The sequence below is a fragment of the Vicugna pacos genome, chromosome 9 (genome assembly GCF_048564905.1).
Source record: "Vicugna pacos chromosome 9, VicPac4, whole genome shotgun sequence".
In the NCBI taxonomy this organism is placed as follows: Eukaryota; Metazoa; Chordata; class Mammalia; order Artiodactyla; family Camelidae; genus Vicugna; species Vicugna pacos.
In genome coordinates this window covers 50,410,031-50,434,272 of record NC_132995.1, presented here as the reverse complement: position 1 = coordinate 50,434,272, position 24,242 = coordinate 50,410,031, and the positions used below count along the sequence as shown (strand labels likewise).

The 24,242-nt window shown below is 39.6% G+C and overlaps 1 long non-coding RNA gene across 6 annotated transcripts in view; it reads left to right on the top strand.

Annotated features, from left to right (window-relative positions):
- The first annotated feature begins 6,099 nt into the window (after positions 1-6,099).
- The window catches only part of LOC116281945 (uncharacterized), a 522,270-nt gene continuing 504,127 nt past the window's right edge, over positions 6,100-24,242 (top strand). For all 6 annotated transcript variants that reach the window (XR_012076303.1, XR_012076301.1, XR_012076302.1 and 3 more), the window contains exon 1: positions 6,100-6,252. This is a non-coding gene — a long non-coding RNA (uncharacterized lncRNA). The remainder of the gene's footprint in view (positions 6,253-24,242) is intronic.

Sequence of the window (24,242 nt, the reverse complement as noted above, 5' to 3'; positions counted from 1 at the left end):
AACTTGAACAGAACTTCTAGTACCCTCCTGGTTTTGCTCAAAGAAGTGTACCCTAGATTCTTCGAAAACGTCCCTTAATACTGAGGCAGAATTAGAAGATGTCACTGATATCAGTAAGTATTAACAAACTAACCCAAATACCATAGAATTACAGGATTACAGATTCAGGGTTTCAGAAAATCAACCATTTTATGCTTCTTATTAGGCAAAGACAGCCTCTATGGTACTTCTTCTCAGGACTCAAGTGTAGCATAAGCATTTACTTCCCATAAAGGAATCCTCTTTGTTGGAGTTAAATGGTTTCCTAGAGCACAGAATTTGGAGTTACATACAGCTGGGGTTGATGTTTCCAGGTGTGTTTCCATGAGAAAATGAATTCTCAGAGCTTCTGTTTCCCCATTTATAAAGTAGGAAAGATAATACCTAACAGAATTGATGTTAGGTGTAAATGCTATTATGTGGGCAAAATGCTTGGCTTGTATCAGGTGCCCAGTATGGATCATTTCACATTTCTTTCTTGCATCATTTCCTTTCTTTAGTACATCCTTCCTTATTCCATCCATTCTTCTTCTTTCTCTCCTTCCTTCTTACCTTTCTCTTTCTGTAGCCTTTTCCTCCCAACTTCCTTCCCGTTTCTCTCCTCTCTCCCTTCTTGACTACCTTCTCTTCAACCTCCTTTTCCTTCATGGCCTTCCTACAAAAAAAATCCAGAATTCATATTACTGACTTTCTCACTAAAGAACATCTTTCCCTTTCTTCTCTTATTTCTTTTCTCCATTTATTCTCTTAGAATGTTCATGTGATGTAACTCATTTACTTCTAATCTCATTTTTTCACAAATCCCATTTTTAAACTTCTAGCTCCAGCAAGCATTTCCCATCTCTGTGCACTGCACTTAGTAGATGGTCTCAGTATCTCAGGGCTGAGGAAAAACTGAATACTTCCTGGCTTGTTAATTTTGTTAAAAAAGAAAGGGCCGAAGGGAGCAATAAATCCCATACACTTTATGTACCCCTCATTTTTTTCTGATTATCCAGTCCCAAGATCTCTAATATATATATTTTTTCAAGCTCTCTCATCTATTTAGTTTCAAAATTACTTTCATTGATAGGTATAACACAATAAAGTTACATGCACACACAAAAAAGTTAGGTTGAGTTATTAACAAAGGTCAGATGCACAAAACAAAATGTACAATCAATGAGTTACCACAAAGTAAACTCCTGTGTGACCTCCCCTGCAAACCAGGCCAAGAAATAGAACACTGCACACTTTCCAGAAGCTTCCACGTGGCCATTCCCAGTCACTGCTCCCACACTGTATAGCCTGAAAAGCCTAAAGTACTTACTCTACTGAAAAAACTTGCTGAACTCTGTAATAGACTTTCTCCTCTCTTGAGTCTTCAAAATACGTTTGATAGTTGAAAACAAAACGTTGTTCGAAGTATGTAAATGTAATATGTAAAACAACCATAGCATAAAGCGGGGCGCCTGAAGGGACCTATCTGAGGGTAAGGATCTTACATTCTGCTTGAAGTGTTCAAGCACTGATTATGGGTAGACTGTGAAAAGTAAGGTATGTAATCCCTAGAGCAGTCAGTGAAAAAGTACACAAACAGATATAGTGCAACAGTACAATAGATAAAGTGGAATACTAAAAATTGTTCAAATAATATAAAAGAGAAAAGGGGCAAACGTTTGGAAGGAAAACAAATGGAACAATCAGGTAACAAATGGCATAACTGTAGAATTAAATTCTAACACATGAACGATTACATTAAGCGGATATAGTCTGAGCATACTGATGAAAAGAGAGATCGTTAGAATTCTTTTAAAATGTGACCAGTGATTTCTGCTTTTGGAAAGATGGATTAGATGTACTTTTCCCTGTTTGTCCCACTGAATATAACTAAAACCCTTGGAAATTATATATAAACACAAGAAGACTTTGACAGAGTAAATCAGGCAGATTGCCCAGGGACCTCGGGACTCAAGGAATGATGCGATTGTAAGTTACCTGGGTTTTCTTTTCGCCTCATATATTCTAGACCAGGAACTGAGGAAGCTGGTGACCCAGAAATGCCGACAGACACAGAAATTTAAAAAAACCCAACAAATGCCTGCTCTCCAGCCAAAGGACCAGCAAAGGGCCAGCCAACACGATAGAAACTCTTAGAAAATATCCACTCTACTCCAGCTAAACACTAGCAAAGGCCAAGTGGAGAGTATAGACTTCCTCTCCCACCTTGCGCTAATCTGCCCAGTCACCACTAGGGTATTGTCAGAGAAAGCTGCATAGGCAGTTGGTACTTTTCATCCCACTGGACCTTAACTAGTTGCCCACAGCAGTTTCAGTGAAGTCCACATGGAGACTCTGGACTGCCCATGCTAGTGTATGAATAATTCCATTATATATAAACAGTCAAAATAAACCAATAAAAGGCAGAGATTCAGGGTGGATTAAAAAATATGACCTAACTATATGCTGTCTATATGTAATTGACTTCAAATATAATATAGGCATGTAGAAAATAAAAGGATGGAAAAAGGTATATCATGAAAACATCGAAGAAAGCGAGTAGTTATATTAATATCAGATAAGTAGACTTCAGGGTGAAGAAAATTACAGATCTAGAAAACAACATTATATAATGATAAAATGGTCAGTCCATGAAGAAGACATATCAAATCTAAAAAGGTAATCACCAAACAACAGAATTGTGAACTATGAAAAGCAAAAAATGACAGGATTAACAGGCATATCTGCAATGATAGTTGAAGACTTCAGCACCTCTTTCTCAACAACTGATAGGAGAATCACAGAAAAATCACTAGGGATAAAGAACTTGACATCATCAACCAATAGGATCCAGTTTTAGAGCACTTCAACCAATGGCAGCAGAATACATACTCTTTTCAAGTGCCCACAGTGCATGTACAAAGACAGACCACATCCTGGGCCAAACCTCAACAAATTTAAAAGAATTGAAATCGAACAGTATGCTCTCCAACTGCAGTGGAGTCAGGAGAGAAGTCGGTAACAGACAGATAATAGGAAAATCTCCGAACACTTGGAAAATAAACAACACATATCTAAATAATGCACAAGTCACAGAGATCTCAAGGGAAATAAAAAAAATACACAGAACTGAATGAAAATGAAAATATAATATATCGAAATTGTGGGACACAACTAAAGCAGTGATAAGAGGGGAGTTTATATTGCTAAATTCTTACATTACAAAAGACAAAACATCTTAAATTAATAACATGAGCTCTCACACCAAGAACCTAGAAAAAGAGGAACATAATTCCAAAAATAAGCAGAAGACTGTAAATCATAAAGATAATAGCAGAAATCAATAAAATTTAAAACAGGAAAACAATAGAGAAAAATCAAACAGAATTGGTTCTTTGAAAAGACTAATAAAATTGACAGACTTGAAGCAAGATGGACAAAAACAAAAATGGGAGAAAACACATATCAGCAGTATCAGGACTGAAACATGGAATGCCACTACATACTTTGCAGAGATAAAAAAGGGCACACTATGAACAGTTCTGCATATATACAGTTACAACTTGGATGAAATGGACCAATTCTTTAAATCACCCACCATAAAAACTCACCCAGTATGAAATAGATAATTTGAATAGCCCTGTACCTTTTCAAGACATTGAATTTATAATTTGAAAATTCCCCCAAAGAAATGGAGATTCACTAGAGAATTTTATAAAATGTTTGAAGATTAGTTAACATGATTTATATACAATCTCTTTCAGAAAATAGAAATGGGGAAACTTCCTGATTCATTTTATGAAGTTAGCATTACCCTGATAGCAAAACCAAACAGAGACATTACAGAAAAAAGGAAGAAAAGGAAACTATGGACCCATTTCTTTCATGAATGCGTGTGCAAAACCCTTAACAAAATATTAGCAATAGAATTAGCAAATAAAAAGAGTTATATATCATTACCAAGTGGAGTTTGTCCTAGGGAGGCAAGATTGGTTCACCATTCAAAAATCAGTCAGTGTAATCCATTATATTAACAAGTTAAAGAAGAAAAAAAATCACGATTGATTGATCAGTTGATGCAAAAAAGAATTTGACAGAATTCAATACCCATTCCACAAATGGGGGGAATGTCAGTTCTCTCCAAATTGATGTACAAGATTAACACAATTCCTGCCAAATCCCAACAAATAAAGTACAATAGCTCTACCAATTTTGAAAAAAAGAATAAAGTTGGAGGAATCACTATCCCAATTTCAAGATCCACTATGTAACTACAGTGATCAAGACTGTGCTATTGATGGAGGGATCAACACGCAGATCAAAGTAACAGAATAGAGAAACTTGAAATAATCTCATGGAAATACACCCAACTGATTTTTGGCCAAGGTGTAAGAGGATTCAATGGGAGGACAGTTTTTTCAATAAGTGGTGCTGGAGAAATTGAACATACATAAACAAAACAACTAAGCCAACAACCAACCAAGCCAAACCAACTAAAACAAACAAACAAAATCTCTGACTTAAGGCTCACACCTTACACAGATTAACTCAAAGTGGATCACAAACTTTAATGTAAAACTATCAAACTTTAGGAAAAAAATAGGAGAAAATCTTTATATCCTTGAGAAATGCACAGAATTCTTAGACTTAGCACCAAGAACACAGTTCTTAAAAGGAGAAATTGATAAATTAGACTTCATCAAAGTTAAAAACTTTGCTCTATGAAGACACTGTTAAGAGAAAACGAAAAACAGGCTATGGGCTAGGAGCAAATATTTGTACATAATGCGTCTGCTGAAGGACTAGTATCTAAAATAATTAAAGAACTCGCAAAACTCAACAGTAAAAAACCAAGAGACCCAGTTAAAAAAGTGGGCAAAAGACATTCCACTAAAAAAGGTACATAGATAGCAACTAAGCACATAAAAAGATCTTCAACATCGCTAGCCATTAGGGAAGTGCAAATTAAAGCCGCAACGAGATAGCATTACACTATTACTATTACCGTTGGAAAGACCAAGATAAAAAATAATGACAACACCAAATGCCAGCGAAGATGTGGAGGCACTAGATCACTCGTCTGTTGCAGTTTGATTTTGTGTGGTTTTCCTTGTGTTTACCCTGCTAAGCATTCATTGTGCCTGGAAACTGGCTTGATATCTTTTGTCTGTTCTGGGAAATTCTCATCCTATGTTTTTCTAGTTTCCAGTAATTAAAAAAAAACATTTTTTATGAGTGAATAAAGACTGTGAGCTTTATCTAAGGTAATTGGCTGAAAAATGTTTACTCATCATACTCTGCATGTGTATTTCCATCCACAGGATTATAAATATGAATACAAAACAGCACAGCTATGTATATGCTGTTTCTCCTTTATTGCACCCTAAATGGTCTCTGCCGGGTTCTTACTCTCAGGATATACTGATTATCATTTAGTGTATGTTAGGCTAATTTTGCTCTAAGTTTTATTTCCTAATTAAACCTGTGTGAGGATGTAAGCCGTGAAGTATTCTCTCCAGACCTTTAAAAACTAAGGATAATGGCTATTGGGTGAATCATAAGTCTGTGGCCCTTTTATTAACACTTAATAATCTCTCATCTCTCATTTTTCGTTAGCTGGTCATAGTTTTCCAAGCACTTTGATGTGTCCTTGCAATGACCCCTTGAGTTTGGCGGGCTTGCAGGTATAGTCTCTAGGACAAAGAAGCCAGTTAACAGAATAAGAACCCAGAGTGGTAAATCTTATTTCATACCAGTCTGGAACTTCCCAGGATGGCTCTGACTCTGTATTTGAGTGCTTGTTTTTCACTCTTCAAGTCACCTGGTTCCAAAATACTGTAGTCCTTCCAGGGACGCAGTCAGCAGTCCAGCCAGAAACAAAGTCATCTGCCCTGTCTCCCTTTTGTGCTGTTATGTCAACTGCATACAAGCAAGAAGACTTTGTTAATCTGCTTGGAAAGGGGGGGGGGTCTCATCTTCCTCCCATTTGACTGCCGCTTCAACCTAGTACACCAGACATCCCAGAAGGAGCCCTCCTGTAAATGTTTTGGTTGACCACTTCTCTTGCAGCTGACTGGGGATTGAGACGGGTAGTCTGTGGATCCTAGAATGAGTCTGGAGATGGTGAAGAGATTGCCAAGTGGAACTGCACTTAAGCCTCAATTAGCAAGAAACAGCTTACCTTGTGGAATCTCGGGCCTTTCTTCTGACCACTGTAGGGATTAAGAGGACAAGGTAAGAGGGAAGTGAAGTGGTGGGGACTGAGGCAGGTGTTTGGAAGGCAAACAGATGGAGACAGTGTATGGAACCTCGGAGTCCTTCCCAAAATAAATCATTTTCCACCGGGCAATGCTTCCTTCAAAAATACTGATGGAGTGGTTGAGCCAGAACCCTGGGCATGCAGGGAATATGCCTGTGAATAAGGTAGGAGGATCCCCTGCTGTCATAGCACCTACAGCCCAGCAGGGATGTGCTTGATAAACAAGTAGTTACAAAACTGTACATCAAGTCTCTCCATGGGAGAAGCACAAGTTGCATATAAGAGGTCATCTTGACCTGGAGTTGAGGGGTCCTGGAAGGGCTCCTGGAATTAGGGATATCTAAGCTGAATCAGAGGAGAATCAGACGCTCGTTTGGTGAATAGGCAAGATAGAGGGAAAAGTATGTGTGAGAAAATGAAGATGTTTCAGAGAACTAAGATTATTGCAGTTTGGTATGACCTAAAGCCTCACTATGGCTTTAGCATAGAGAATGGGGAAAAGAGTTCTCTTTTGAAAACTGGGTTGAAGTAATGACCTGAAATTAAGAGAATCATGATGAATGAGTCACACCCCCCCCACCTTTTATTAGTGGGTTTAGGTACGAACCCTGACTTAATATATGCAGTTGGGAAGTTGCCGATTAACTCAGATTTCTACTTTTGATGCCTTGCCCGGCAAGTTGTGAATCTGTCCCCTCACTGAGGCAGACAGCGCCCTCCAGTGGCAACAAAGACGAAGGCTCCATTGGTGCTTCACTGGCCCCAGCCAAAATTAATGTGCCTTTTTTGCCCTTCCCCTTTGAGGTTGCAGTCAGCTGAGAGTCGGAAAAGTATGCTGAAATTCTGAACCAAATAACAGGAGGAGAGTGCTGGTTCTTAGAAGAGCTGACTTATCTAAATTTTAATCCTTTTAATATGTCTCCAAAGCCATTTCCTGGTGGAGAAAAATTACAAAAAATAATGAGAGAGAATGAGGACTATAAAAAATGGGAAATGTTTTGTCATTTCCCTTCCAACCCCACTCCCAGAACAATGATTTAGCTTTGGCCAGTGGAAGGGAATGAGTAAGTGGATCTGCTGGTGTAAACAATTTTAACAATAGAAAGTTGATTTCTTCTCAACTCCTCTAAATAAACACTAGAAGAAGACTTTGACATGTTACCAAATATCCAGTCGGCTTCGGCGCTTACCTGTCTGGGATCAAGACAGAATAAGGAGGGGGTGTGTGTCTGGGGAAGGGACAGCTGAGGCTCATGTCACAATGTCCCAGGACACACACAATTCTGCCTCCCCCTCCAGGAAGAAAATTGGAGCCCTCTGCCCAAAGGTGTTGTGATTCTGAGGATATTCAATTTTATGTAGATATTCCATGGAAATCTCAAGATTTAAGAAGGTGCCAAATGGTATGGATTCAATTGCTTTAAGTGACCCAAGAGCTGGAAAGCAGCAGCTCCTTTTCTTTCTGCCTAAATAGGAAGAAAAGCTGAGTAAGGGGGAAATGGCCTGTGATACCTCTCAGAATCCTCTAGGTGGTGCTGCTGCAATAGCGATTGGCTGGAGATGTTTTTAAGCACTAAACCATCAAACTAAAACTTAACTTCTTAAATGTCCTGTACTCATGGTTAATTGCTAATATGATACTATTGATCATTTATACCAACCCATTTATGTTCTCCTAAGAATGAGCCTATACACATAAATTCCACAACAGAGTAATTTCAAGAATTGGAATACATATACTTCTCTGGTTATTACTTAATAAAACTATAGACTTTCATGTGTGTAGAATTCTTCCATATATGTTAGAACAGGCTACAGGATTAGCTCTTCCTCACCTCTGCTTGTGTTGGACAGTGTTGGACAGTGCTTTGTACATAGCAGATGCTAAATTAACGTTTATCAAAGGACTTGATTCTGTTTTGTTTTCACCCTTTCACTACTGATTGGAAATGAGGTGACTAACTGGATTAAGCTTTTTAAAACCCTAGTCAGACATTGCTGCTTATCTTTGCTAATAAAAAGACAGGGAGGCCCTTTTTTCTTCTTTTCTGAAAATGGCCTGAGGTATATATATGTGTAAAAATCACTTCTTTATTTTAGAAGCAAATTAGTTTTCAGGTTGGTTCCATTGAAATGCAGGAGTCGTATGAAAAATTGTGTTTGATAATTGCTCGAATCTTAATCGAGATTTTATTAAAATCAATATTTGATATGCTGCTCAATTTAATTAGATTAAACCATAGAGAAATGAGTAATAAATGAGCTTGAAAATCAATCACAGGACAAGGTATGTTTCTTTTAATTAGTTTAACATATGAAATGTTGGGTTAAGCAGTTGCTGACCACGAAAGGAACAAAAAACCTACCACCTTTATTTATTCAGTATGGACAGCTAATATTAATGAGCACGTACTCTGTGCCAGGCCCTGTGCTAAGCCTTGTCTATGAACTTTCTTCATTTATTTTGAAACAAATCCTGTGAGTTCTGTGTCCTCAGTTAATGCTACAAACCTGGGTTTGAGCCAGCATGTGTGTCCCAGGTCATTCAGCCAGGAAATGGCAGAGGTAGATTTTAACACAATGATCAGGCTTTTCCCACTCTCTTAAATTGCTCACAAATAGGAAGAAAAAGCATGATTTGATAGTGGCTAAATTTAGAGAAGGTCATTCACTGGTGGTAATTTTCTTCCTAAAAGAAGCGTTGCTTTTAAGATGAATGAAAGATGGGAGAGGAGGAAAAACCCAAGTCAAAAGTCCTGAGTGTTGACTTAGCAGCTCTGAGTCCCATGAGCTGGAAATCAAAAAAAGAAGGTTTTGATTTACCTGGACAGACACAGAATACGGTTATTTACTATATAATTTATGCTTACTGAGAGTGGCAGAGATTTATGGCTTTATTAAAAAAAAAGTGTTCTAATTGGGATTAGCTAATGAAAAAGTGGTGGGAGCCGGAGAGGGAGAAAGTAGGAAAATGTGATTTCAGTTGAGGTGTTTCTTCTCACGGGATGCTAACAAAAGGGCTAGTGTTACGCACTGGGGCTAGAACGGTCCTTTTAATTAGGCCTTCGGAGTTGTTGCCTGCACCTTCGGTGCTAAGTATTCTTAGTCATCCAAAGAATCGGCTCTAGCAAACTAATGATATTCTCGTAAAATACCGTCAGCAGTGAGAATGAAACTGCTGCTTCCTGAAAAAAACTCCCTCATTTTTATTCAGTGCTCGTTCAGTGGGATGAAAATAAAAAAATCAACAATAATCACAATCACACAACCGTGTGGCTTCTCTAGTCTAGGCTGAGGGTAATTTTTCTTTCAAGTCGCTGCTTCCTAAACTATAGTCGTTTGTGTATCACATGCACAGTTTTTGACATCTCCCTTGTACCTCTTGTGTTACTTAATATATTTTCACAGAAAATGGTTCATTTTTAAAGACTAAAGTTAAAGACATTTATTGTAGAAGAAAGCTTTGTTTCACGACTGTGAATGGTGAAGCCTGAGTTCCTTGCTCTAAGAAGGATACGAGGGAAAAGAAATATAACTAAGTCAAAACATTGTTATCAAATTTAAACTCCAGGAGAGTGTCCAGAGTTCAGAAAGACATACTTGTATCCAGCTGAGACTTCCTCTTTTATTATATCTGAGGAACAAAAAGAGATGTGAAAAGGGAGCCATTTTTTCATTAGGTGAATCAGTTTTATCCAACAGAGTGTCTACATACCCCCTAACCTCTCTCTTCCCACCGGAAGTGCATCCTCCAGCCTTTGTGATTAGCACTTTGTCTGCTGCTCACATGAGCCTTTGCCCCGTCTTTACTTCCTGACTTCGTCCCAGTGGTATTTGGACCTTGCTCTCCACCCATCTCATTCCACTTACCTTGCTTCTAAGCATGTAGAGAATTGGCTTATGCAGACACACTTGGGGTGGAGGGCACATGAAATGAGTGGTTTCTATCATTGGTTAACACTGCTTTTCCCCATAGACGATGGAGATATTTTTTCCCTCACCAGATGCGGCGAGTTTCCAACGATAGTAATGGAGGTGTCATGACCCACGTCTCTTTACCACCCCTGATTTCACGCACCCGGTTCCCCGCTCTAGAGGTCACTGCTGCCGTCACGTTTTTCGTGTTCTTCCAGAGGGGGTCTGTGTTATGTGCGAGCTTCCTTGAACCTGTATTCCTCTCCGTAAATGCCACACAAATGGAAGCACACACTCTACACGTGAAGGCAGAACACTCCATGTCACTTTTTGAACCCACCAATATGTTTTGGATGTACTTTTGTATTAGTACCTACAGCCTTAGCCTAGTCTTTTGAAGACTGCATAGAAGGACTCTATGCATGTAACTAGTCCCCTTTCTTAATATATATATTTTTATTGAAGGATAGTCAGTTTACAATATTGTGTCAATTTCTGGGGTACAGAACAATGCTTCAGTCATACATGAACATGCATATGTTCGTTTTCATATTCTTTTTCACCATAAGTTACAAGATATTGAATGTAGTTCCCTGTGCTGTACAGTATACTAACCCCCTTTAGATGGGCCCTTGGATCATCACTTTTTCTTCTACAGACGATATTGTAATATCCTTGCATAATTCTCTTTGGGACCCATGAAGACCGTTGAGAAATTCCTTTAATGCTGGACAGTACTCATTCAGATGGGTGGAGTTCTAACTGTAACAGTGAAAGAAGACAAGTGTCATCATGTTTCTTTCAGGAGGGCTGGCCTTCTCCCCTCTTTCCTGACCCTTACTGTCAATCCGTGTTTGCCGTGGCGTTCCGCACAGCGCGAAGCGTCCTGCTGTGCACGTGCGCTTGTGGGTTCTAAGCTGCGTTTCCTGCCTTTGTCTAGTGCTGTTTAATTGTTCCCTGCTGTGTCCATGTTTGAACTGAGTCCTGCAGTTCGGTGCTCAGTGCCCTTCTCTCTTAGTGGCTGACAAGCTCCATGAAGCCCGGGAGGGACTTGAGGAAACTGAAAAATCCTCAGCGTCTCTGACCTTAGGGAAAATAACAGCCACGTTATTTTAATAGCGAATCGATACACATTCCTAGTGCAGCTTGAATAGGAAATATTATGGAAAAAAGAAAGGGAAAGCAACCCGAGAAAGCTGGGGTGGCTATTGCTGACCAGGCCGGAATCGGGAAATACCAGCAGTCTCCTAGGAAATCTCGTCTCACCGGAAGACAAGCCTGTCATCTTGACCAAAGGACGGGTGTATCTTTCTGTGTATCTGAACTTGCAGACCCAGGCAGAGGCCGGTCTACCTTCTGGCTTAGGCTGCCATTTATTATCATTCACAAGGTGGTGTTAGATGCTCAGCTTTTAAAAGAACTGGCTTTTCAGCAGTATTTTTACCCTTGAGAGTGTGTAGAGAGAGCTCTGTGTTGTATATTAATCAGAGCTTTAACGACTCGCTTTGAATGGTATTCGAAATGTGTCTGGGAGTGTGGTGGATGAAATGTGCCCAAAGTGTGCTCTATTATTTATTACTCAGGAGTCTTTCCATCTAAGACATAGGCTGAAATTAAAGGAACCCAATACCTACCTTTAATAACTCGACGTCTTCCCAGTTGCTGCTCCCGATGTGCCTCTCACCCCCAAAAGGGTTCCAGGATTTGATGCTTCATAAGAGTCAGTTTGTATCTAAAATTGGACTGAAATTTGTGTTTTAAAATTCCCCAGTCTTTCTGTGGACGTGTAGATCTCAGAGCACGCAGTGCTGTGCAAACATCTGGCAGACATGCCCAGAATCTGTCCTTTCTAGAACCACCTCTCTCCCTCTTCCCAGACGGCAAATCTTACTCATCCTACAAAACGTGGTTCAAATGTCACTTCCTCCTCTGCCCTCCGTGACTGTCCCAGGCAGTGAGTCACCCTCTTCTCTGCACTCCCACCATCCTTTTTATAAACCCTGATCACATGCAGTCTCAGTGGGGTCAATGTTGTCCCCAGGGGGGCAAAAATTCACTTTTTTGGGGAAACAAAATATTATTCTTTCTACGTATAAAATACAGATCTACATACAATACATAAACAGATAAACAGTATATAAAATTTCATGGTGGAGGGAGATTGGGAAAAAGATATCTAAAAAGGCTTGATTTTAGGGTGATGAGAATGGAAAAAGGTTGAGAAACTGCTTTACCATAACACTTGCTCCTTCTGTGACAGTCATTACTTTGTGTTACTCCGTGTCTGTCTTACAAGTTTGAAAACTACGGCTCTGAAACCCAGCCTCTAGCATGGCGCTTGCATGTATTGGCATTCGAGATTTATTCACTCGAAGGGGTAGATGGTGATTGAGATGCTTACTTCTAAGCGTGACTGCTCCACACCCGAAACTCCTATAAAAACGATTCTTAGTACCAGCTTCCAGGACCCACCTCCAGATCTGGAGTAGGACTTTGTGGATCTGGAGTAGAACCTGGGAATATGTATTTTAAAATGATACTCGGGTGATTGGATTTGCAAACTGTTGCGCCAGCTCAAGAATCACTTTCCTTTCCTTTTGAAAATTCTCCATTTGTAAAAGCAAAAAACAAAGTAGATGTTATGATCATCTGGTGACATTTGGTATGCTGATCAGACCCCAAAGCACTGGTTTCCCTTCAGGGTACCGTTTTCTAAGAGGAACGTCGGCAGGCACCAGCATTTCCAGAAAAGTTCAGTGATGCGTGTTTCTCTCACTGGTGAGGAGTCTAGACTGCAGGATGCTGTGAGTGTGGCAGGCAGGGTGGGCTGGCTAAACACCAGAAGGGCCCTGGGCAGGGTTTCTTCTGCTAGCCCCTGAGCAAGATGGGCAGATACGAAAAGTTTGGTGGTTTTGGGACTGAATGAATGTCTTGGGTGCTGGTTGATGGAAGTGTGGCTGATTTTTAGTGGCATGTCCTGAACTCTTTCTTAGTCCTATCCTGGAAAAAAAAATCCTTCAATAATTTGAATGGCACGATGGGAGACACACTTGTCAAATCTGTGGATGACACTCACTAAAGAGGAAGAAAGAACAAATGCATAGAACAGCAGTTCTTTAACAACCACCCAGTAGGTTGGAACCAAGTCTGTCAGTCCTCCCAGACCCAATGCCCTCTTTGTAGAAAATGTTTTGTAATGCCACTTTCATTATTGTGAAATGAATGTCATAGACAATATAAGCTACCCGTGTATGTAATCCCCAAACATCAGTGTAATGCCATGAATGTAGTATGAGAGAAATAAAAGGAGAGTGATTTTAGACGAAGATGACACCAGGAGACGTATTGTAGTACAGTCAGCTCTGCTGTCATACTGGTTTTAAAAACGTGAATTTGTTCCAACGTGACTGCTCTACTGGGGAGCGATTTGAGCATTTCTGTTAGCTTATGCATGATCTCGTCCACAGGGAACACCCGGGGAACACAGAGAATCACACCCAAGTGAGTGAATTCAGCCTGTAGAACACGCAACAAACGTAACAAAGTATGCGCATGACTCAAACATCAGCCAGCCCCTTCAGTTCACCTGGATCTGGGGTTCCAACTTGCCTTCCCATCCAGTCCACACCGCTTCCTCCACATCACAGAAGCACAAGCTGCAGCCCTTCCATTACCCAGACCTGTGCAAGCAAACCTCAGGTCTTTTTCAAGGTGGCAGTCCACTTTTATCGTAGGGCTAACGTTTCCCTTTATCATTTAGCAGGTGTAAAACTGCGCTGCCATTTTTATTAGGTTTTTTTCCTGATGTGTCACCGTTGAAGTTTTTGAGTGCTGTGGGCTTCCTTCCACTTAGCCTGTAGGCCCTATGATTTTTATCATGCGATTTTGTGTGGTGAGGTGGCATATATTGTATTGTGTCAGAACTGACTGTACTCAGATACTTGCCTCTGGTATCATGAATTCATGTGGATCGAACAGAAGTAAGACAATCTTCAACTGAATCGTGCTGATGCTTTTTCTTTTTCTTGGACATTTTGAAATAAGGCTGAGATAAGTGTATGAGCACATATGCATAGAATTGCCTTACTATACCAGCTCAGACGCACTTGAACTCTGCTGGTGACGCAAATCCCAGTAGTGGCGTTGTTATAAACAATGTGAGTTTCTAAAGTGGTGTGTAACTCTTAAGTTCTGAATGAAACAAAGCATATCTCTCCCTTGATTTGAACAGTAGTTGCTTTCCTGGAAAATTAACTGACATTAACTCTGAGTAAAAATATAACTATATTTATAACTGAAATGGAATTCGATTCTGTCCAGATATATATAAGCATGTTTTTTCATCTGTAAGAATGTCCTGGGGGAAGCAAGACAGTTCTCTTATCTGCTATGAGGCATGTAAGCCCCTGCTCACTAAATAACAGTAGTGTCCTGCCTCATCACGTGACAACCCAAACTGCCCCCACAAATTTCCAGCATACCCTCTGGTGAGCCGCAGGGCTATTACAGCGGACTTAGGATAAGCTGTAATTAGGATCAATGTAAATTCACTTAGGCTGAGAAAATAACTGTACAGGAAGCAGAATGGAGAAAAACGACTTAGCACAAGAAGGGATAAGGAAAGTGCAGAGATGTTTGTTGACAGTAAGTGAAATACGAGTAAATAGTTTCATGAGACTTAATATCCTTAGGCTGCTTAGAAGGAGTCCAATAACTAGATTGGTGCTGTTCAATACAAATACAACAGGAGTACATATGTAATTTCAGACTTCCTAGTAGCCACGTTAAAAAAAAGGTGAAAAGAAACAGGTGACGTTAACTTTATGAGTATATTTTATTTAACCCAACATACCATCAAAAATATTTTTTCCAAGTTTCAATCAATATAAAAGGTATATTAATGAGATATTTTATATATTTGTAATACTAAGTCTTTCTAATTCTGTTAGTATTTTACACTTAGAGCACATCTCACGTGTTAAGAGTCCAAGGGTTCTGGAAAACTACAGGTCTTTTTTGGTTATTACAATACTTAAATGTTAAAGCTTGAATTCTGTATTTTCTAGGACGCTGTTGAGGACAAGTTGAAAATCCCCAACACAAACTACCTTAAACAATGAGAACATTTATTCTCTTACTGAAGTCAAGAATTAGGGTGCCCCCAGGACTTCAGTTCAGCAATTTGTGACATCATCTGGGGGGTGGGTTCTTTTCATCTGCCAGTCCTGACTTTCTCCAAATGGGGCTTCTCTCACGTCTCCAAAGTATCACCAAGGAGCAAGATGGCGAATCATCCTTCCTTGTTTGTGTCCAAAGGGAAAGATGGGACACCTCTCCCCCAAGCTTGAAATATTCATTCTTTCCTTCAGTCTTGTTGGGCTCAAATGCCATGTCCCAATCAGCTTACCCAAATCATCTGGGTCAGGCTGTTGGGTATTTTTGTAATGGATGCAAGGATGCCTTTGGGCATTTCTTCTTTATTTACTCACCATAAGAGACACTATTTCTTATTGTCTTATGCTTGATTTCTTCTCTCATCTACTAGACCTCACTGTCTCTGGAAGTGGTTGAGTTTGTGACCCCTTCATAAAGACTGGGCTCCAATAATTTTTGGCCAAGCCACACATGCAACACTGCATTTAATTTTGATTTAAGGGGATATTAAAAAATGGAGTGGGTTTAAAGGAGAGAGCTAAAGTGACAAAGGAAGTTGAAATCATATTATATGAGGAATGTTGAAGGGAATGGAGGTGTAAACTCTTGAGACATAGAGGGCTGGTGGGTGGGAACAGAGCATTTTACATGTATTAGGGATGACGGCATGTCTGTTTGTACAGTTCTCTTCTCCCATCAATTTAGCTTCCTCTAATTTGTTCTGGAACTGGAAGCCAGATAATTAAACCTGTTAGAATAACTTGTACTATGAGAACAAATAGGCGGTGATTGAGAGGCTGAGGCACTTGCCTGAGAATAAAGTATTTAAGCATCACTCAGTGAACTTGGTCACCCTCATCTGCTTCTCTCATCTCATTCCTTTTTGATGTGTTTGGGTCCTTGAGCTTAGTTCTGGCTAGGTAATAAGACTTCATCCTTTTCTAGCATATGCTAATACATTCATGAATGATCACTAGTAAGCAATAATATTAATTAATCTTTATTGATGCTCTGAGCTAAGTACTACTTTATCTGCATTATCTTCTTAAATTCTCCCCAAGCCCTGTGCGTTAGGTAGATACCATTTGTATCTCTATTTTACAGACAATGAAACTGAGGTTTAGGGAGATAAATAAACTTGCCTAAGTTCAGACAGTAACTCCCAGAGCTGGGATCCACCCCAGAACTGTCCCACGTCAGAGCCCATAATTTTAAGTATAACTCAAGGGATGTTTGGGGAATTTTGTATTCTTGACATACAAGATATTAGAAAGAGCAAGCAGTCTTCCAATTTCCTGTTTTTTTTTTAACCCGCTCTCTCTCTCCATATATATATATATATATATATATATATTAACATTTTAGTACTTTTAATGGTACTGTTTTCCTCATTATGTATATATATGTATCTGTTGGAGTATAGTTGGTTTACAATGTTGTGTCAATTTCTGGTGTACAGTGCAGTACTTCCATCATACATGAACATATATATATTAATTTTCATATTCTTTCCCACCATAAGTTACTACAAGATATTGAATATAGTTCCTTGTGCTATACAGCATGAACCTTTTTTTTTCTGGTTATTATTTTCTTTATTGATGTGTAGTTGATTTACAATGTTAGTTTCAGGTGTACAGCAAAGTGATTCAGTTAGACATATACATACATATATATATTTTCTTTTCAGATTCTTTTCTATTACATGTTATTACAAGAAATTGAATATAGTTCCCTGTGCTAATACAGTTGGTCTTTGTTTTTTGTTGTTGTTGTTATTTTTGTATATATATTTTTTATTGAAGTACAGTCAGTTTATAATGTTGTATCAATTTCTGGTGTACAGCATGAGTCTTCCATTATACATGAACATACATATATTCGTTTTCATATTCTTTTTCATTATAGGTTACTATAAGATATTGAATATAGTTCCCTGTGCTATACAGCATAAACTTGTTGTTTATCTATTTTATATGTGTTAGTATCTGCAAATCTCAAACTCCCAATTTATCCCTTCCCACTCCCTTCCTCCCCTGGTAACCATAAGTTTGTTTTCTCTGTCTGTGAGTCTGTTTCTGTTTTGTAAATAAGTTTGTCTTTTTTTTTTTTTTTAAGATTCCACATATAAGTGATATCATATGGTATTTTTCTTTCTCTTTTTGGCTTACTTTGCTTAGAATGATGATCTCCAGATCCATCGATGTTGCTGCAAATGGCATTATTTTATTCTTTTTATGGTTGAGTAGTATTCTATTATATAAATATACCACAGCTTCATTATCCAGTCATCTATTGATGGACATTTAGGTTGTTTCCATGTCTTGGCTATTGTAAATAGTGCTGCTATGAACATTGGGGTGCAGTATCTTTTTGAATTAAGGTTCCCTCTGTATATATGCCCAGGAGTGGGATTGCTAGATCATATGGTAAGTCTATTTTTAGTCTTTTGAGGAATCTCCGTACTGTTTTCCATAACAGCTGTGTGAAACTACATTCCCGCCAACAGTGTAGGAGGGCTCACTTTTCTCCAAACCCTCTCCATCACTTATCGTTTGTGGACTTTTGAATGATGGCCATTCTGGCTGGTGTGAGGTGATACCTCATTGTAGTTGTGACTTGCATTTCTCTGATAATTAGTAATATTGAGCATTTTTTCATGTGCCTATTGGTCATTTGTATGTCTTCTTTGGAGAATTGTTTGTTTAGGTCTTCTGCCCATTTTTGGATTGGGTCATTTGTTTTTTTCTTATTAAGTTGTATGAGCTGTTTGTGTATTCTGGAAATTAAGCCCTTGTCAGTCTCATCATTTGCAAATATTTTCTCCCCTTCTGTAGGTTGTTTTTTTGTTTTGCTTATGATTTCCTTTGCTGTGCAAAAGCTTATCAGTTTAATTAGGTCCCATTTGTTTATTTTTGCTTTTATTGCCTGGGTAGACTGCCCTAGGGGAACATTACTGAGATTTATGTCAGATAATGTTTTGCCTCTATTTTCTTCTAAGAGGTTTATAGTGTCTTGTCTTATGTTTAAGTCTTTAAACCATTTTGAGTTTATTTTTGTGTATGGAGTGAGAGAGTATTCTAACTTCATTGATTTACATGCTGCTGTCCAGTTTTCCCAACACCATTTGCTGAAGAGACTGTCTTTACTCCATTGTTTGTTCTTGCCTCCTTTGTCAAAGATTAGTTGACCAAAAGTTTGTGGGTTTATTTCTGAGCTCTCCATTCTGTTCCATTGGTCCATATGTCTGTTTTTGTACCAATACCATGCTGTTTTGATTACTGTCACTTTGTAGTATTGTCTGGAGTCTGGGAGGGTTATTCTTCCAGCTTCATCCTTTTTCTTTAGTATTGCTTCGGCAATTCTGGATTTTTTTGTGACTCCATATACATTTTAGGATAATTTGTTCTAATTCTGGGAAAAATGTCCTGGATAATTTGATAGGGATCACATTAGATCTGTGGATTACTTTAGATCCAATTCCCTTTTGATGCCAGTGGGACACACCACTGAGATAGAAAGACCATGATTTTGATCTGATGTGGCTGTTCATTTTTAACTTTCTGAGTGGCCTACTCCTATCAGAATTGTGTGGAGTTGTTTTACCAGAGATGAGATTTTCAGTCATTTTGTGGCTCACACCTGTCTCCGCTTCTGCCTGACTCCACTTCTTTGAGGACAGTGCTCCTCACAGTATAGCACATGTCATGGAGGCTGGACCATATTTAGGAAATGGGACTTATCTTAGGCCACTGGGATGCCATGAATGCACTTTTGAGAAGGGGAGCACTTTATAATTTATAAGGATTTCTCTGAACTATTTTGGGAAGATGGGGAAGTAAAAATGATCAAGGCCAATAGAGTTCAAGAGACCTTCTTCCCCAGGGATTATTTCTCCATCATCTCCAAGTTTCAGCCCATGCCACACAACACTGTAGTCACCTACATCCTATGGCAGGGAGATGAGGGGAATGTGTTCAGAAAAGAGGACATAAATCAGCTGGCCTGTGCAAACTCACTCTTTGACCTGGGAGCTGTACGTTCACTTCCCTTGGGCACTGCTGATCACTCGTATCTTTACCCATAAGTGCTGAAGGACCCAGATTCTAACAGCTGTTTGGACCACCCACGACCCAGTGAATACCCAAAGTATGTAATAACTAGGGGGAAATTAGAAATCCTTCTAGGACAAGGGAGTGTAGGCCATTGCCATTTTCTAGAAGGAAATTCAGGATGGAGGGTGAACCATCTCTCTGCACCAGAGCCATTCTAGTGGCTAACACTGACCATGTGCTTAGTATGGGCCATGCATTGTGCAGAGCACGTGAAAAATTATTTTACTTCACTCCCATCACAAACATCTGAGGAAATATTCTTATTTCCATTCTGCACATGAGAACATCGAGGCTTCAAGAGGTTGACTGACATTCTCAAGGTCACATGGTAGTAAATGGTGGTGTCTAATTCAAACCCAAGCTGTCTGACTCCAGAGCCAACACTTTCCACCCTAATGACTCTGGATTCCCTGATGCTGAATTCAAGAAAGCTGAGATCATCCCTTTCCTCAAAACAATTGATTCCAGAAAATGAAACACACAGCAAGGCTGAGTCCTGCCTAACTGCTCTGTATCACCGGCCAAGTGTCACATGATCCTCATTACACGCAACACAGACATGCGTGTGAATGTGTACGCTCACTGTTCCAAGGTGAAGTGTGCCATCAGGTCGACTGTCAAGCAAATGGCCCTAGCAGTTGAGTCTTAAGCCATCCCTACAAGGTATAAATAAATAATAACATGGAAAGAGAGAAGTTGGCTGGATGCGAGAAGCCAGCTGTAATTTCAAGAAAATGTTGATTGCATGTTTCAGGAACTCTTTCACAAATCCTTGCTCCAGTACAGATTTTCCTTGTAAGGTAGCATGAAAAAAAGAGAGGTTTTTATTTTTACTTGGTGTTCATTGTTTCTCCGTCAGCAGCTGTGCCGACGTGGTGTTGATTATGCAGGGAAGAATTATTTTGATTATTGACAGTTGGCATTCTTCTCCTAATTTGGAGTTCTTCATCTCAGAATTGTTTCCTTACCTCCTCTCCTGTCTGCACATGAATAAAAACCTAAAAGCACTTGCCAGGATCCTTACCCAAAGCAGCTGCTGGGAGGAACGTAGTTGAAAGTTCAGATGCAATTTGATGTTAAACTCTCCCTGTGGTTTATTCCTTGATCTGAGTGTCACTTCAGAGCTGTGGAGCTCGTGGGCTTCATCACAAGTGTCTGAAAGGCCTCTCGCGAGAAAGCCACTCTCTCTTTGGAGGACAGCATTTCCCCAGGATCATTGTCTGCTGGCTGGGCACCCTGTCTCTCCTCGCTGTCTCCATTTGAAACTGACTGGGTACAGGTCAGGGTTGGCTAAAACGAATAGTCTGTGCTACTTTCCACATTTTTTCCTTAGGAAAAAAGCCTGTTTGAAAACAAATTATCTAGAGACCCCCTCTTTTGGGTAATTTTCACATGTGTGTAGTGGATTCCTTTTGTGTCCTGTGTGTCTTTCAGCCTCGGGTAAGACACACCTCAGATGGCTGAATCCCACCTCAAGCTCTCTCTCCGTGAGGGTAGTTAACAGCCCTGAGGGTAACCCTCCAGTGAGGTGGTCAGAAGCCAGTGAAATGATCCCACTTCTCCTCCTTCAGGTGGGCAGTTCTGAGAGGCATTTTACCTGCTTCTCAGAGGCCCTGGTGGAATCACACCTGTTGTCTGCAGCGCTGGCCCCAATGTACTTCCTTATCTGGGCTTTTCTTATTTCCCTGGGTCACCTCCCAAGTGAGCACGTGTACCCACGTCCTTATCTCAGGCTCTGCTTTTGGGGAAAACACAAAATAAAATAGTGGAAAAAAAAAGTGCTTTTTTTCCCGCTGAATTTGTTTCTCTTTTCTCCTCTCCCTGATCTTATCTATTTCTATTTTGGGAGGTAAGTATTAAAGTTTATTCTTTAAAAAAATGTAGGAATAATAGAGATGCACTGGAAACAGTTCTCTCTCTCCACACACACATATGTGTATTTTTATATTACATATGTATGTATTTATATATGACTACATTTTAATCTTACACAGTTATGTAGATACATATATGTGCATATATATATTTTATGTGAAACCCATCTCTTTGTGAAGAAAGTCCATCATGGGCAGAACCCAGTCTTGGGTTGGACAGGTCTGGGGTTGAATGGTGGCTCTGCAGCAATCAAGTCTTGTCAACTCGCCATAGATATATCTGCCCTCCCTGGGCCTTAGTTCCAGCTCCTGTAAACTAGAGTGAGTGTACTTGCCAGGTTGTTGTGCATATTAATTGACATTGTGTGCGTAGCACACTGGCGTGATTCCGAGCATTTAGCAAAACTCTCAGCGAGATACACTATCTCAGTGACTATTATGAAAAACAAAACAAAACAAATGTCTCCACTAAACTGTACATACTGTACCCACTTCCTGGGGATGGTTGGCAGAGGGGAGGAAACCATGGTGTCTGCTGTGTATCTTTCCAGAACTTTTCTTATGTGTATACAAACTTTCTAAAGAAATGCCTGTGTATATGCGGTTTTGTAGAGCTTACCTTCTCTCTCTTTTATGCATGTGGGGTCATAGTACATGCTCATCTGCAGTTTGCTTTTTTAAAATTTAATACCATTTCATGGACATTCTCTTATGACAGAATATGTACATCTACTGCATTTAAAAAATGACTACATGGTATTCATCTGAATGAATGAAACCATTTGTGACAGTTAATTTTATGTGTCAATTTGAGTGTGCCATGGGGTACTTAGATATTTGGTGAAGTATTATTTTAGATGTTTCTGTGAGGGTGTTTTTGGAAGAGTTTCATATTTAAATAGATATACTGCACTGGAACCTGACACAACATTGTAAAATGATTATAGATCAATAAAAAATGTTTAAACAAATTAGATAGACTGAACAAAGCAGATTGTCTTCCCTCACGTGGGTGGGCCTCATCCAATCAGTTGAAGGCATGAGTAGAAAAAAAGGTTGTATTTCTCCTGAGGAAGGGAGTATTTCCTCCTGCCTGACTGCCTTCAAAATGAGACATCAGTTTTTCCTGCCTCTGGCCTCAAACTGCAACACTCTTCCTGGGTCTTGAGCCTGCTAGACTTTGGACTGGAACTACATGGTCAGCTCTCTTGGGCCTCCAGCTTGCTGACTGTAGATTTTGGGACTTGTCAGTCTTCATAACTGTGTGAGCCAATTCCTTATTATAGCCACTTCCACTATCTATATAGCTGTATCTGTACATATATATGAATTAATAGGGGAAACATTCATACATTATTAATGAGGCAAAGGGCAAAGCAATGGTGTATTAGTCAGGCTTCTCCAAAGAAACAGAACCAATATGTACATATCTGTACGAGGGAAACTGGTGAGATGTCTGTGATCCTGTCTTGGAGACTCTTTGACTTTCTTAACTCATCAGAGACTTCCCCATTCCCACCAGCAGTTTTAAATAGATCAGCTTTCTTGGGCTTAGTCATCCTTCTTGATTTCCAGGCTCAAAGGCTACTCTTTAAGGATACAGCTCCCAAGGATGTTGTGATGATGCAGGGCAAAGTTGCTCTCAGGAGGATAGCAGTCCTGGCTTCAAAGCTGCCCCAGGGGAGCTGTTAGAATAGGGCTCTTTGGAAGTGTTCATGCCTTTTCTGAAGATATTAGACAACTAAGAGTCAAATAAATTTATGTAACATCTTAGCAGTACCCAGGTACTTCCACATAGTAGTCTGTAGGCAGACAACCCAAAGCCAGAACTCTTTATCTGTGATTTTCCTTCAAAATCACTTTGTCTTGGATATGGCTCACGCCAGCATCAGTAACAGCCCTGAGCATGGAGCTCTCCAGTTCAAGGGAGGCAGAGCTTAAAAGGGGACCTTTTAATATTCAGTTTAGGATTTACCGGCTCCTCTCCTACCTGGAATTAAAAGAAGATTCCTGGTGTTGGATGTTCTGAAGTGAGGGCCTCCAGGGTGGAGTGGACTTTCTTCTGTTGAGAGGCCCTCTTTTGATCTACAAAGCCCGATGTGAGCTGCTCTGGCTCTTAGGGACCGGTTCTTCACCCAAGACCTTCCTCTTGAATGCCACAAGGATAAAGAAATGATAACACAGTGAAACAAGTCAGATGTCAGGTACCCATTCTCTTCCACTCCATTCTGTGCTGTTATGTTTAATTATTAGACGTTTTAATCCATGCTCTCCCATTCCATTTGACCTTGGAACCTTTTATTCTGCATTAGTCTGGTCCATTCTATTCCATTCCACCCCATCCCATCCCATTTAATTCCATTCCATTCTACAGCCATATAGAATGAGTTCTTGTCTAATGCAAGGGATTTTGCTAGATGTTACAAAGAAATCTCTGTGTGTGTGTGTGTGTGTGTGTGTGTGTGTGCGTGTGTGCGTGTGTATGTGTTTGCACACATGTGTGTTTTGAGTAGTTTTCAGGATATCAGACAAAAATTCCATATTTCTTGCACCCCTCTCTTGGAATACTCAGGAAGAAATTTTAAGTGAATTTGAAATATTACAAAATAAAGATTTATTTAGAGAACATTAGTACTAGCAGTGAGTTAGGGGCAATTCAAGGTTTTAAGTCCTGTCTCTTCCTCTAGTGATCTGTTAGAGACCATGTTTACTAACAGTGCAAATCCTGTGGTAAGTTAAGATAAATTGCAGTCTATATTTGAAAGTTTGAAAGGTGGAAGACACCAAATAACCAAAAAAGACTGTAATGTGAGTAAAGAATGTATATGCTTTCAGATTTATTTCTCAACCATCCTTCTTCAGTGTTGGCTGTGATGTGCACTTTGACATCTCTTTTGTTGTTTTTCT